Raw genomic sequence first — 12,581 nt, 5'->3', positions numbered from 1 at the left:
CGTCCTATGGATTTATCATCTTATGTTTTCTAACTCCAGAAACTAATTGAAAGTAAAGTACAGAAGCTGGGAAATCTCACCTATGACATGGCAGCCTAATGAAGTATGCCATTTGCATTCTTCTGATGTATAACACCTAACAAATTATGTAAACAAAGAATGTTTTATTAAACAGTATATATACAATATTACTCAACTTTTACTGAAATATTAAATACACTACACCCCTCACTGCTTAGATATAAACTCCAATTCTGTATAGAATGCAACCCAACTCAAATGTGTAATGTATTGCTCCCTTGCCATTATATACATGCAGTGTACTATATCAGGGGTCCCCAACCTTTTCTGCACCACGGACTGGTTTATTATTGACAATATTCTTGCGGACCGGCCGAACCAGGGGTCGGGGGGGCGGCGGTAGGGTTGCCAACGGACAAGAGTAGCAGCCAAATACGTTGTGTTTACCCTGAGAAAGACTACCATGACCATGAAGCCTTGCACGGGCACCTGTGTGCACATGCGTGTACGTGCCGATTTTTTTCTACAAATAGTTTTTGGCGATTCTGTTTGGGGGGGGGGGTGTTAATCACGACCGGAATATAGGTGATGAGTAGCTAATACACTCAATTTCATTTCTAAAAGGGTTTATCTAACGAATTTAATATTAAACACACAGCGCATATTTTCCTCGCATGAATATAGTGATAAGTCAATTATCAGGAGATGACAGGGGATCTTGAAGTAAGTGTTGAACAAACTTCCAGTAGAAGTGGTAGAGGCAGGTTCAATATTATCTTTTAAAGAAAAGTTGGAAAAGGAATGGAGGGTTATGGGCTGAGTGCAGGTTGGTGGGACTAGGTGAGAGTAGTGTTCGGCACAGACTAGAAGGGCAGAGATGGCCTGTTTCCATGCTGTAATTGTTATATGGTTATGTAAGTCACTTATAAGTCATTAGCATCATAACATTTTAAGTAACGTTTAGATATTAAACACACAGCACACATTTTCCCCATATGAACATATAAAATCATTGTAGCACACTAATATCACTGAATCAGTGGGAGCCCTGGGCTTGCTTCCCTGCAACAAGACGGTGCCATCGAGGGGTGATGGGAGACAGCGATACTCGGAGGGGGTTCCTTATGTCCAGTCTATTCCGCAATTTAGTTTTCGTTGCATTCATTGCAGAGATATGTTGGAAATGGAAGCAACGTTTTCAGTGCTTTCGTTTTGCTGGCAGAGATGTTATGTCAAACATACTTTTCAGCCCGCCGTAATTTGCAAGCTCGAAGAGTTGATCTCCTTCCCGCGCTGACATGGATGACGCGTGCGTAATGACCTGGGTATTGAGCAATGAAGAAGGGTTAATTAGCAATCTTGTCGTGAGAGGCCCCTTGGGTAAGAGTGACCATAATATGGTGGAATTCTTCATTAAGATGGAGAGTGACATAGTTAATTCAGAAACAAAGGTTCTGAACTTAAAGAAGGGTAGCTTTGAAGGTATGAAACGTGAATTAGCTAAGATAGACTGGCAAATGACACTTAAAGGGTTGATGGTGGGTATGCAATGGCAAGCATTTAAAGATCGCATGGATGAACTACAACAATTGTTCATCCCAGTTTGGCAAAAGAATAAATCAAGGAAGGTAGTGCGCCCGTGGCTGACAAGGGAAATTAGGGATAGTATCAATTCCAAAGAAGAAGCATACAAATTAGCCAGAAAAGGTGGCTCACCTGAGGACTGGAAGAAATTCAGAGTCCAGCAGAGGAGGACAAAGGGCTTAATTAGGAAAGAGAAAAAAGATTATGAGAGAAAACTGGCAGGGAACATAAAAACTGACTGTAAAAGCTTTTATAGATATATGAAAAGAAGAAGCTTAGTTAAGACAAATGTAGGTCCCCTACAGACAGAAACAGGTGAATTGATTATGGGAAGCAAGGACATGGCAGACCAATTGAATAACTACTTTATGTGTGTTGCTTGAATTTCCAGCATCTGCAGAATTCCTGTTGTTTGCATTTAAATTCACTACTGCGAAGCCTCTTCCGGTGATGCCTACACCGAAGAAGTTTAGATCCCCTCTTTGACAGGAGTTCAGTGAAACCATCTCTCACTGCTCCCCACCTGTAATTTCTTCGGCTCTTCAACTTCTCGACCACACTTTGACTCATTTTGGATCTCCCCCTCCCCCTCCAACTTTCAAATCCCTTACTCACTCTTCCTTCAGTTAGTACTGACGAAGGGTCTCGACCTGAAACGTCGACTGCACCTCTTCCTAGAGATGCTGCCTGGCCTGCTGCATTCACCAGCAACTTTTATGTGTGTTGCTTGAATAACTACTTTGGTTCTGTCTTCACTAAGGAGGACATAAATAATCTTCCGGAAATAGTAGAGGACAGAGGGTCCAGTGAGATGGAGGAACTGAGGGAAATACATGTTAGTAGGGAAGTGGTGTTAGGTAAATTGAAGGGATTAAAGGCAGATAAATCCCCAGGGCCAGATGGTCTGCATCCCAGAGTGCCTAAGGAAATAGCCCAAGAAATAGTGGATGCATTAGTGATAATTTTTCAAAACTCTTTAGATTCTGGACTAGTTCCTGAGGATTGGAGGGTGACTAATGTAACCCCACTTTTTTAAAAAAGAGGGAGAGAGAAACCAGGGAATTATAGACCGGTTAGCCTAACATCGGTGGTGGGGAAAATGCTAGAGTCAGTTATCAAAGATGTGATAACAGCACATTTGGAAAGCGGTGAAATCATCGGACAAAGTCAGCATGGATTTGTGAAGGGAAAATCATGTCTGACGAATCTCATAGAATTTTTTGAGGATGTAACTAGTAGAGTGGATAGGGGAGAACCAGTGGGTATGGTATATTTGGATTTTCAAAAGGCTTTTGACAAGGTCCCACACGGGAGATTAGTGTGCAGACTTAAAGCACACGGTATTGGGGGTAAGGCATTGATGTAGGGCATTGGATAAGGCATTGGTTGGCAGACAGGAAGCAAAGAGTGGGAATAAATGGGACCTCTTCAGAATGGCAGGCAGCGGTACCGCAAGGCTCAGTGCTGGGACCCCAGTTGTTTACAATATATATTAATAACTTAGATGAGGAAGTTAAATGCAGCATCTCCAAGTTTGCAGATGACACGAAGCTGGGTGGCAGTGTTAGCTGTGAGGAGGATGCTAAGAGGATGCAGGGTGACTTGGATAGGTTAGGTGAGTGGGCAAATTCATGGCAGATGCAATTTAATGTGGATAAGTGTGAGGTTATCCACTTTGGTGGCAAAAACAGGAAAACAGATTATTATTTGAATGGTGGCCGATTAAGAAAAGGGGAAGTGCAACAAGACCTGGGTGTCATTATACACCAGTCATTGAAAGTGGGCATGCAGGTATAGCAAGCGGTGAAAAAGGCGAATGGTATGCTGGCATTCACAGCAAGAGGATTCGAGTATAGGAGCAGGGAGGTACTACTGCAGTTGTACAAGACCTTGGTGAGACCAGACCTGGAGTGTTGTGTGCAGTTTTGGTCCCCTAATCTGAGGAAAGACATCCTTGCCATAGAGGGAGTACAAAGAAGGTTCACCAGATTGATTCCTGGAATGGCAGGACTTTCATATGATGAAAGACTGGATCGACTAGGCTTATGTTCATTGGAATTTAGGAGACTGAGGGGAGATCTTATTGAAACGTATAAAATCCTAAAGGGATTGGACAGGCAAGATGCAGGAAGATTGTTCCCCATGTTGGGGAAGTCCAGAACGAGGGGTCACAGTTTGAGGATAAAGGGGAAGCCTTTTAAGACCGAGATGAGGAAAAACTTCTTCACACAGAGAGTGGTGAATCTGTGGAATTTTCTGCCACAGGAAACAGTTGAGGCCAGTTCATTGGCTATATTTAAGAGCGAGTTAGATGTGGCCTTTGTGGCTACGGGGATCAGGGGGTATGGAGGGAAGGCTGGTACGGGGTTCTGAGTTGGATGATCAGCCATGATCATACTGAATGGCGGTGCAGGCTCGAAGGGTGGAATGGCCTACTCCTGCACCTATTTTCTATGTTTCTATGTGCGTTCAAGCTCAACAGTGCGTGACAGGGAATGAGGAAAGGTGCAGCTGACTCATATCGCCAAATCATATCGTTTCCTCGTGGCCCGGTAGCACATGCTTTGGTTGGGGACCGCTGTACTATATAATACAACTACTAGAAAGATATCCACAGCATAGTAAATTTTATATTGTCACAATTAGGCCTAAAGATTTAATCACTGTGGAGGATTTCTTATGTCTTATAGCCTTAGGGTCCTACAATACTGCCCTTCTCTCAGCCAAGTCTCGGTCATCATTCCATCTGCTAATCTACACCCTAAATTCAACTGTTTTATTCATAATGATACAGGGGTTTCTCCAGTATAAGTACAATCTGTCCCTCTTGTATAGGTCCCACCTACCAAGAAAGCGAGTCCAGTGATTCAGTGTGTGATACTTGATCTGCTACTAGGGAAGACAGGGCAGGTGACAGGAGTTTGCGTAGGGGAACACTTTGCAACCAATGATCACAAAGCCATTAATTTCAAAGTATATATGCAGAAAGATAGGTCTGGTCCATGAGTTGAGATTCTAAATTGGAGAAAGGCCAGTTGTGATGTTATCAGAAAGTTTCTGCAAGTATGGATTGGGACAGGCTGTTTTCTGGCAAAGGTGTACTTGGTAAGTGGGAGGCCTTCAAAAGTGAAATTTTGAGAGTACAAAGTCTTGGTCTTCAAGAGATATCAAGGCGCTGGTTAGGAAAACAAAAGAAGTTGCGTAGCAGATAGGAACAAATGAGGTGCTTATGGAGTATTCTGCCACTGCCTGTAAGGAGTTTGTACATTCATTTCGTGACCTCATGCATTTCCTCCCTGGGTGCTCAGCTCCAGTTTCCTCCCACAGTTCAAAGACGTGCAGTCGGTGGGTTATTTAGTCATCGGAGCTTGTCCCATGATTAGGCGGAGATTAAATTGGGGGATTGCTATACGGCTTGGCTCAAAGAGCCAGAAAGGCCTATTGCACGATTTATCTCAATAAACAAATAAATAAGAAATGCAAGAGACCACCTAAGAAAGAAATCAGGAAGGCTAAAAGAAGCCATGATGTTGCTCTAGTAGCGGTGAAGGAGAACCCCAAGAGATTCTACAGATATGTTAAGAACAAAAGGATTGCAAAGAACAAAATTGTTCCTCTTGTAGATCAGAATAGTAATCTGTGGTAATCATCTTAAATGAATCTTTGGCATCTGTATTTACTCAGAAGATGAACATGACTGATGCAAAGCAGCATCAACATGGATGAAATAATTAAAATGTCGCTGCTTACAGGTGAGGTGCCGGAGGATTGGAGAGTGGCTCATGTTGTTCCGTTGTTTAAAAAAGGTTCGAAAAGTAATCTGGGAAATTATAGGCCGGTGAGTTTAACATCGGTAGTAGGTAAGTTATTGGAGGGAGTACTAAGAGACAGAATCTACAAGCATTTGGATAGACAGGGACTTATTAAGGAGAGTCAACATGGCTTTGTGCGTGGTAGGTCATGTTTGACCAATCTATTGGAGTTTTTCAAGGAGGTTACCAGGAAAGTGGATGAAGGGAAGGCAGTGGATATTGTCTACATGGACTTCAGTAAGGCCTTTGACAAGGTCCCGCGTGGGAGGTTAGTTAGGAAAATTCAGTCGCTAGGTATACGTGGAGAGGTGGTAAGTTGGATTAGACATTGGCTCGATGGAAGAAGCCAGAGAGTGGTGGTAGAGAATTGCTTCTCTGAGTGGAGGGCTGTGACTAGTGGTGTGCCACAGGGATCAGTGCTGGGTCCATTGTTATTTGTCATCTATTTCAATGATCTGGATGATAATGTGGTAAATTGAATCAGCAAGTTTGCTGATGATACAAAGATTGGAGGTGTAGTAGACAGTGAGGAAGGTTTTCAGAGCCTGCAGAGGGACTTGGACCAGCTGGAAAAATGGGCTAAAAAATGGTAGATGGAGTTTAATACTGACAAGTGTGAGGTATTGCACGTTGGAAGGACAAACCAACGTAGAACATACAGGGTTAATGGTAAGGCACTGAGGAGTGCAATGGAACAGAGGGATCTGGGAATACAGATACAAAATTCCCTAAAAGTGGCGTCACAGGTAGATAGGGTCGTAAAGAGAGCTTTTGGTACGTTGGCCTTTATTAATCAAAGTATTGAGTATAAGAGCTGGAATGTTATGATGAGGTTGTATAAGGCATTGGTGAGGCCGAATCTGGAGTATTGTGTTCAGTTTTGGTCACCAAATTACAGGAAGGATATAAATAAGGTTGAAAGAGTGCAGAGAAGGTTTACAAGGATGTTGCCGGGACTTGAGAAACTCAGTTACAGAGAAAGGTTGAATAGGTTGGGACTTTATTCCCTGGAGCGTAGAAGAATGAGGGGAGATTTGATAGAGGTATATAAAATTATGATGGGTATAGATAGAGTGAATGCAAGCAGGCTTTTTCCACTGAGGCAAGGGGAGAAAAAAACCAGAGGACATGGGTTTAGGGTGAGGGGGAAAAGTTTAAAGGGAACATTAGGGGGGGCTTCTTCACACAGAGGGTGGTGGGAGTATGGAATGAGCTGCCAGACGAGGTGGTAAATGCGGGTTCTTTTTTAACATTCAAGAATAAATTGGACAGATACATGGATGGGAGGTGTATGGAGGGGTATGGTCCGTGTGCAGGTCAGTGGGACTAGGCAGAAAATGGTTCGGCACAGCCAAGAAGGGCCAAAAGGCCTGTTTCTGTGCTGTAGTTTCTATGGTTTCTATGGTTTCTATGGTAACATCATGCACCTTTACAGACGACAGAGGAGAAGGTGTTTGCCGTCGTGAGGCAAATTTGGGTGGATAAATCCCCGGGGTGTTCACTTAGACCCTATGAATGACATGCGCAGAAATTGTTGGGGCCCTGGCTGAGGTATTTAAATCATCCTTAGCGACAGGAGAGGTAATGGAGGATTGGAGGATTGCCAATGTTGTTCCGCTGTTTAAGGAAGGCTTTAAAAATAAACCAGGAAATTATAGGCCAGTGAGCCTGACATCAGTAGTTGGAAAATTATTGGAAGGTATTCTAATGGACCAGATATATGAGTATTTGAATAGACAAGGACTGGCTCTGTGTGTGGTAAGCTGTGTCTAACCAATGGTAGAGAGTTTATTGAGTAAGTTACCAGGAAGGTTGATGAAGGCAAGGTAGAGAATGTTGTTCACAGGGACTTTAAAAGGTATCTGACAAGGTCCCACATGAAGGTTAATCAGAAAGGTTCAGTTGCTCAGCATTCAAGATCAGGTAGTAAATTGGATTAGACATTGGCTTTGTGGGAGAAGCCAGAGAGTGGTAGTAGATGGTTAACTCTCTGACTGAAACTGTGAAGTGCAGTGCCATAGGTACCAGTGCTGGGTCCATTGTTTTTTGTCACCTTTATTAACAATCTGGAGGATAATGTGGATAACTGGATCAGCAAATTTATGAATGACAACAATTGGGGATGTAGTGGACGGCGAGGAAGACTATTACGGCTTGCAGCAGAATCTGGACCAGCTGGAAAAATGGACAAAAAAATGGCAGATGGAAATTAATGCTGTTACGTACCCCGTAACTGGGTTGCCAAACCAGCAGAAATGGATCACTCAGTTGGAGTCTGGATTACTAGAACTAAGAAAGTTTTATTAAAGAAACAAGCAACACACTACTCTAATCAAAAGGATAATGAATGCAACAGTTCAGCAATGATAAACACACGTGTACACAGAATTAAGATAACAGGATCAATCAAGCTCTATCGTTGTCTCGGGGTAAATGACCAGTTTCAAAGTGACGTAAAGTTCAGTTCAATTTAGTTCAGTTCAGTTCGCAGTAATCGCTGCCGTGGTGATGGACAGTGGGGGGAAGGAGAGAGAGAGCAAAACGAATGAATATTCAAACGGCTTCCACACAGACCTACGCAGTCAGCTTTCGGGCGAGTCCTTTGTGATGTCATCTGAGGTCACCGACCGTGACCCCTCCGTTTCCAGATACGATCGTTTCCCTGCACTGAACCTGGCACCCAGGCAAGGGTGGACACACACCAGGTTCCCGCCGATTGTGCCTTTCCACCCTGTGCGTCTATGGCCCGGTACTTCCCACCGACTTGTGAGAGACGCACCGCTTCCAGGGTCTTGTTACCTCGGGTGTCATGTGTCCTGCCTTAGCGAACCTGTCCCTTTTTATCCCCCTGCTGGGGTATCGCCTGTCCATCACTTCAAACAGTTCAGGGTTCAAAGAGGGAGCCAATCTTGACAGCTCTCCTTCCTTCATTAACATCTCCAAATGCTGATCCATTGTTTTCCTTATCTCTCTCTCTCCTGAAGACAAGTGGCAGACCAACTGCTGATCCCACTGGTGCTGGCACAGGACAGCTACATCTTAATCTATGTGTATTCTTGTCACAATGCAGACAAGTGTGAGGCGTTGCACTTTGGTATGACCAACCAGAATAGGTCTTACACAGTAAACGGTAGGGTTCTGAGGAGTGTGGTAAAACAAAGGGATCTGGGAATACAGGTCCATAATTCATTGAAAGTGGCATCACGGGTAGATAGGGCCATTACAAAAACTTTTGGCACATTGGCCCTCATAAGTCAACATATGAGTACAGGAGACGCGATGTTATATTGAAGTTGTACAAGTCATTGGTGAGGCCTAATTTGGAGTAGTATGTGCAGTTTTGGTCACCTACCTACAGGAAAGATGTAAATAAGGTTGTAGAGGAAGTTTATAAGGACGTTGCTGCATCTAAAGGAGCTGAGTTATGAGACAACATTGAATAGTTCAGGACTTCATTCCTCGGAAAGAAGAAGATAGATGGGAGATTTGATAGAAGTATACAAAACTGTGAAGGGTATAGAAAGGGTAAATGTTATTAGGCTTTTTCCACTGCGGTTGGGTGTGATCACAACTAGAGATCATGAGTTAAGGGTGAAAGATGAAAAGTGTAAGGGGAACATAAAGGGAAACTTCTTCACTCAGAGGGTCATGAGAGTGTGCAACGAGCTGCTAGTGCAAGTAGTTCATGCAAGCTCGATTTCAATACTTAAGAGAAGTTTGGATAGAAACATGGATGGTTGGGGTATGGAGGGCTATGGTCCTGGTGCAGATTGATGGGAGTAGGCAGTTTAAATAGTTCGGCATGGAATAGTTGGGCCAAAAGTCCTCTTGCTGTGCTGTACTTTTGTGATTACTGCATGGTACAAGGAGTAATCCCAAGACTACAACCCTAATCCTATTTATTTTAACTTTCTGCTCCCTAACTCCCTAAATACCGTTTGCAGGACCACTGCTACTTCTGCCTATGGTGTTCCTACTGACACAGCACTTGGCTGCTCCTCGTCCCTTTTCAAATTGTGTTGTGCCTGCACAGAGGCATTCTTAATGGTGCATCAAGGAGGCAATGTCTTGTTCATGACCACAGAAACACCTGATGATAGAGAGTCCTATCATTCCAGCTCACCTGAACTTTTCCCATCCACCTGTTCAACAAAGGCAGTCATAGTACCACTGATCTGGCTACTGAGAGGCCATTCCCATCCTATGGTATCAAAGTCACATTATTTAGAGAGGGAAATAGCCTCCACGTCCCTGCAGTTACCCATCTAACTAGCTAACCCTTTGTGTGACCTCATCCTTGAAGCTCCCAACTGTAACACTTTCTGTCTCCTAATGCTCCTCAGTGGGTACCATTGCAGCTCCAAGCTATCCAACCCATCCAACCCATCTGTGTGGAGATGTCGCTGGATACACTTCCTGCAAATGTGACAACCAGGGATACTTGACTTCTTCACGAGGAGTAGGCCGTTCCTTTACTGTTGTTACTGCCACCCAGTGGAATCAAAAAAATTTCAACCTTAGCCTGCTGCTCATCCTCCTCCCTCAAATCTCAACAGCAGCACTTAGATCTCAAGACAGCCTTCTTCAGACGAGTCAGTGGTCATACAACACAAAACCAGATCTTTCTGCCCATCTCTTTATGCTGACCAAGGTACCACCTTCAGCCAGTCTCACATTTGGCCCATATCTTTTTGAAACTTTACTATCCATCGAGCCGTCCAAATACCTTTTAAAATATTGCAATTGTACCTGCCCATACCACTTCATCAGTTGGTTGGTTCTATGCATCCACCACGCACTTTGTGAAAAACCTGCCTTTTTACATCCACTCAAATCTTACACCTGTGCCATCTAGTTTTACACTCCCCTACCCCATGAAAAGACTGTGATATTCTCCTTATCTACACCCTTCATGATTTTATAAACTTTAAAGTTACCCCTAAATCTCTTTTGCTCCAGAGTAAGCAGACCCAGTCTACCTAGTATCAACCTTATAACTCAGGCCCTCCAGTCCCAGTCACTTCCTCGTGAATCTTCCTCTCTAGCTTGATCACATCTTCCAATAGTGTGGCAACGATAATTGTACACAATATGTCCAGGTGTAATCTGACTTAAATCTACGAGGGGTAATTCATCTCGTCCGATCACTGCGAGAGACTCCTTGCATTGTTGACTCACTCTTGCATTTAGCGTTTCCATTTATGCCCTTTGTTAGTGACTGGATGAGAAAACAATGACTGAGGTGGGCAGGATGGAGGTAATTGGTTAATTGTCCAATCAAGCTGATGACCCACTTGAAATTTAAGGAGAAACTGGATAGGCTGGAACTTTTTTCTCTCGGAGCCAGGAGACTGAGAATTCACCTTATCATTCATTCCTTGTGTGCTGTGTCATATGGGCAATCATGGTCTCATGACCATGATTGTTCTTGGCAAATTTTTCTACAGAAAGAATTTACCATTGCCTTCTCCTGGGCAGTGTCTTTACAAGATGGGTGACCCCAATCAATACTCTTCAGGGACTGTCCACCTGGAGTCGGTGGTCACATAACCAGGACGTGATATGTATCAGCTGCTCGTACGACCATCCACCAACTGCTTCCATGGCTTCACATCACCCTGATCAGAGCTCTAAGCAGGTGCTGCACCCAAGGGTGACTTGCAGGCTAGGGGAGGAGAAGAGTGCCTTACACCTCCTTTGGAAAAGATGTATCTCCACCCCACCAGCTATTTGACCTTATAGAGGTTTATAAAATCGTGATGGGTGTAGATAAAGTGGATGGTAACCACCTTTTCCAAGAGTAGAAAAGTCTAAATGTAGAATGAGTACGATTAGAGTGAGAGGAGCAACTTTTTAATGCAGCGGGCCGTGAGCATATGGAACAATCTGCCAGAGAAACTGATAGAAGCGAATACAATTGCAGTTTCAAAAGCTGGGTTCATGGATAATAAAGGTTTGGGTTATGGGCCAAATGCAAACAAATGGGACAAGCATGGATAGATGTCGTGGTCAGCATGGAGGAGCTCAGCTCTTTCTTTGCTGCATAACTAATTGTTCTCACTTTTGTCAGGAAATAAAATTAATTTTGCCCCAGAAATAGTTTACTAGGCATCCTCATCACAAACTTACTCAACATTCATCTTAAATGTGAATCCAAATGACCCCTGCATTACAGGAGGGATGTGCTCCCAGGAAAATGTCCGTAGCCAAATTATCTACACATGCGAATTGAAAGTAAGGTTAAAAACTAACATATATTACAGGGAGAGTGAATTTTAATAGTGATTTGTAAATTTATTGCACGCACCCATTACTCTATGTAAAAACTCTGATTATTGCACGCACCCATTACTCTGATACTTACCCTCATACTTTTCTCCTATTACCTCATTTTTCTTGTGAATGCTGCTTATATGATGCTATGTACCTGTGGTGATGCAAGTCAGTTTTCATTGCACCTGTGCATACAGGTACTTGTGTATGTGAACTCAGCTCCAGCCTTGAAGTCAGGCAGATGAAGAGACTATGTCTCACCACCAGATGGCAATAGTGTGACTGACACATCACTTGGACAGGAAAATGATAAAAGCAGAAAAATATATTACAAAGCACAAGCATTGTGTGTACACCATTCAAATTCTAGATAAATCTTTCCAGAAGTTTTCTTTAAGGACACTGCAAGGTCAGTAATCTCCTTTTCTAGGCCTGAAAAATGCCTAAAGAAACAGAAACATGTGGACAAGGAAACAGGAATAGAAGTAGGCCACTCAGCCCTTTAAGCCTGTCCCAAATGCAATATAATCGCATCAGGCTTCACATCCTCCTCTGTGTGCCAGAGCTTCACAGACCTTTCTTATAAAAGTTTACCCTACTAAAATGCCCTACTCTGTCTCCTCTCCAAGCACCCCCAGTGACCCAGCCTGCACAACCCTCTGGCTAGATATGAGAAATTCACATCCTTCTGTCCCCTGATCTTGTAACTACTGTATGTCCCCATTTTCACATCTCCCACTGGTGAAAGAGCTTCAATGTCTATATTGTCATGTCCACTTGTGGTTGTGTATACCTCACTCTTCTAAACTCCAGAGAACACATAGAATCATCGAGTAATACCAAATTCAGCATTAGCACACAATTAGATAGTTATTATGGTTTAGACTCTGA

Source organism: Mobula birostris, chromosome 27, assembly GCF_030028105.1.
Source record: "Mobula birostris isolate sMobBir1 chromosome 27, sMobBir1.hap1, whole genome shotgun sequence".
Taxonomy (NCBI): Eukaryota; Metazoa; Chordata; class Chondrichthyes; order Myliobatiformes; family Myliobatidae; genus Mobula; species Mobula birostris.
Note: the sequence above shows the minus strand (reverse complement) of the source record.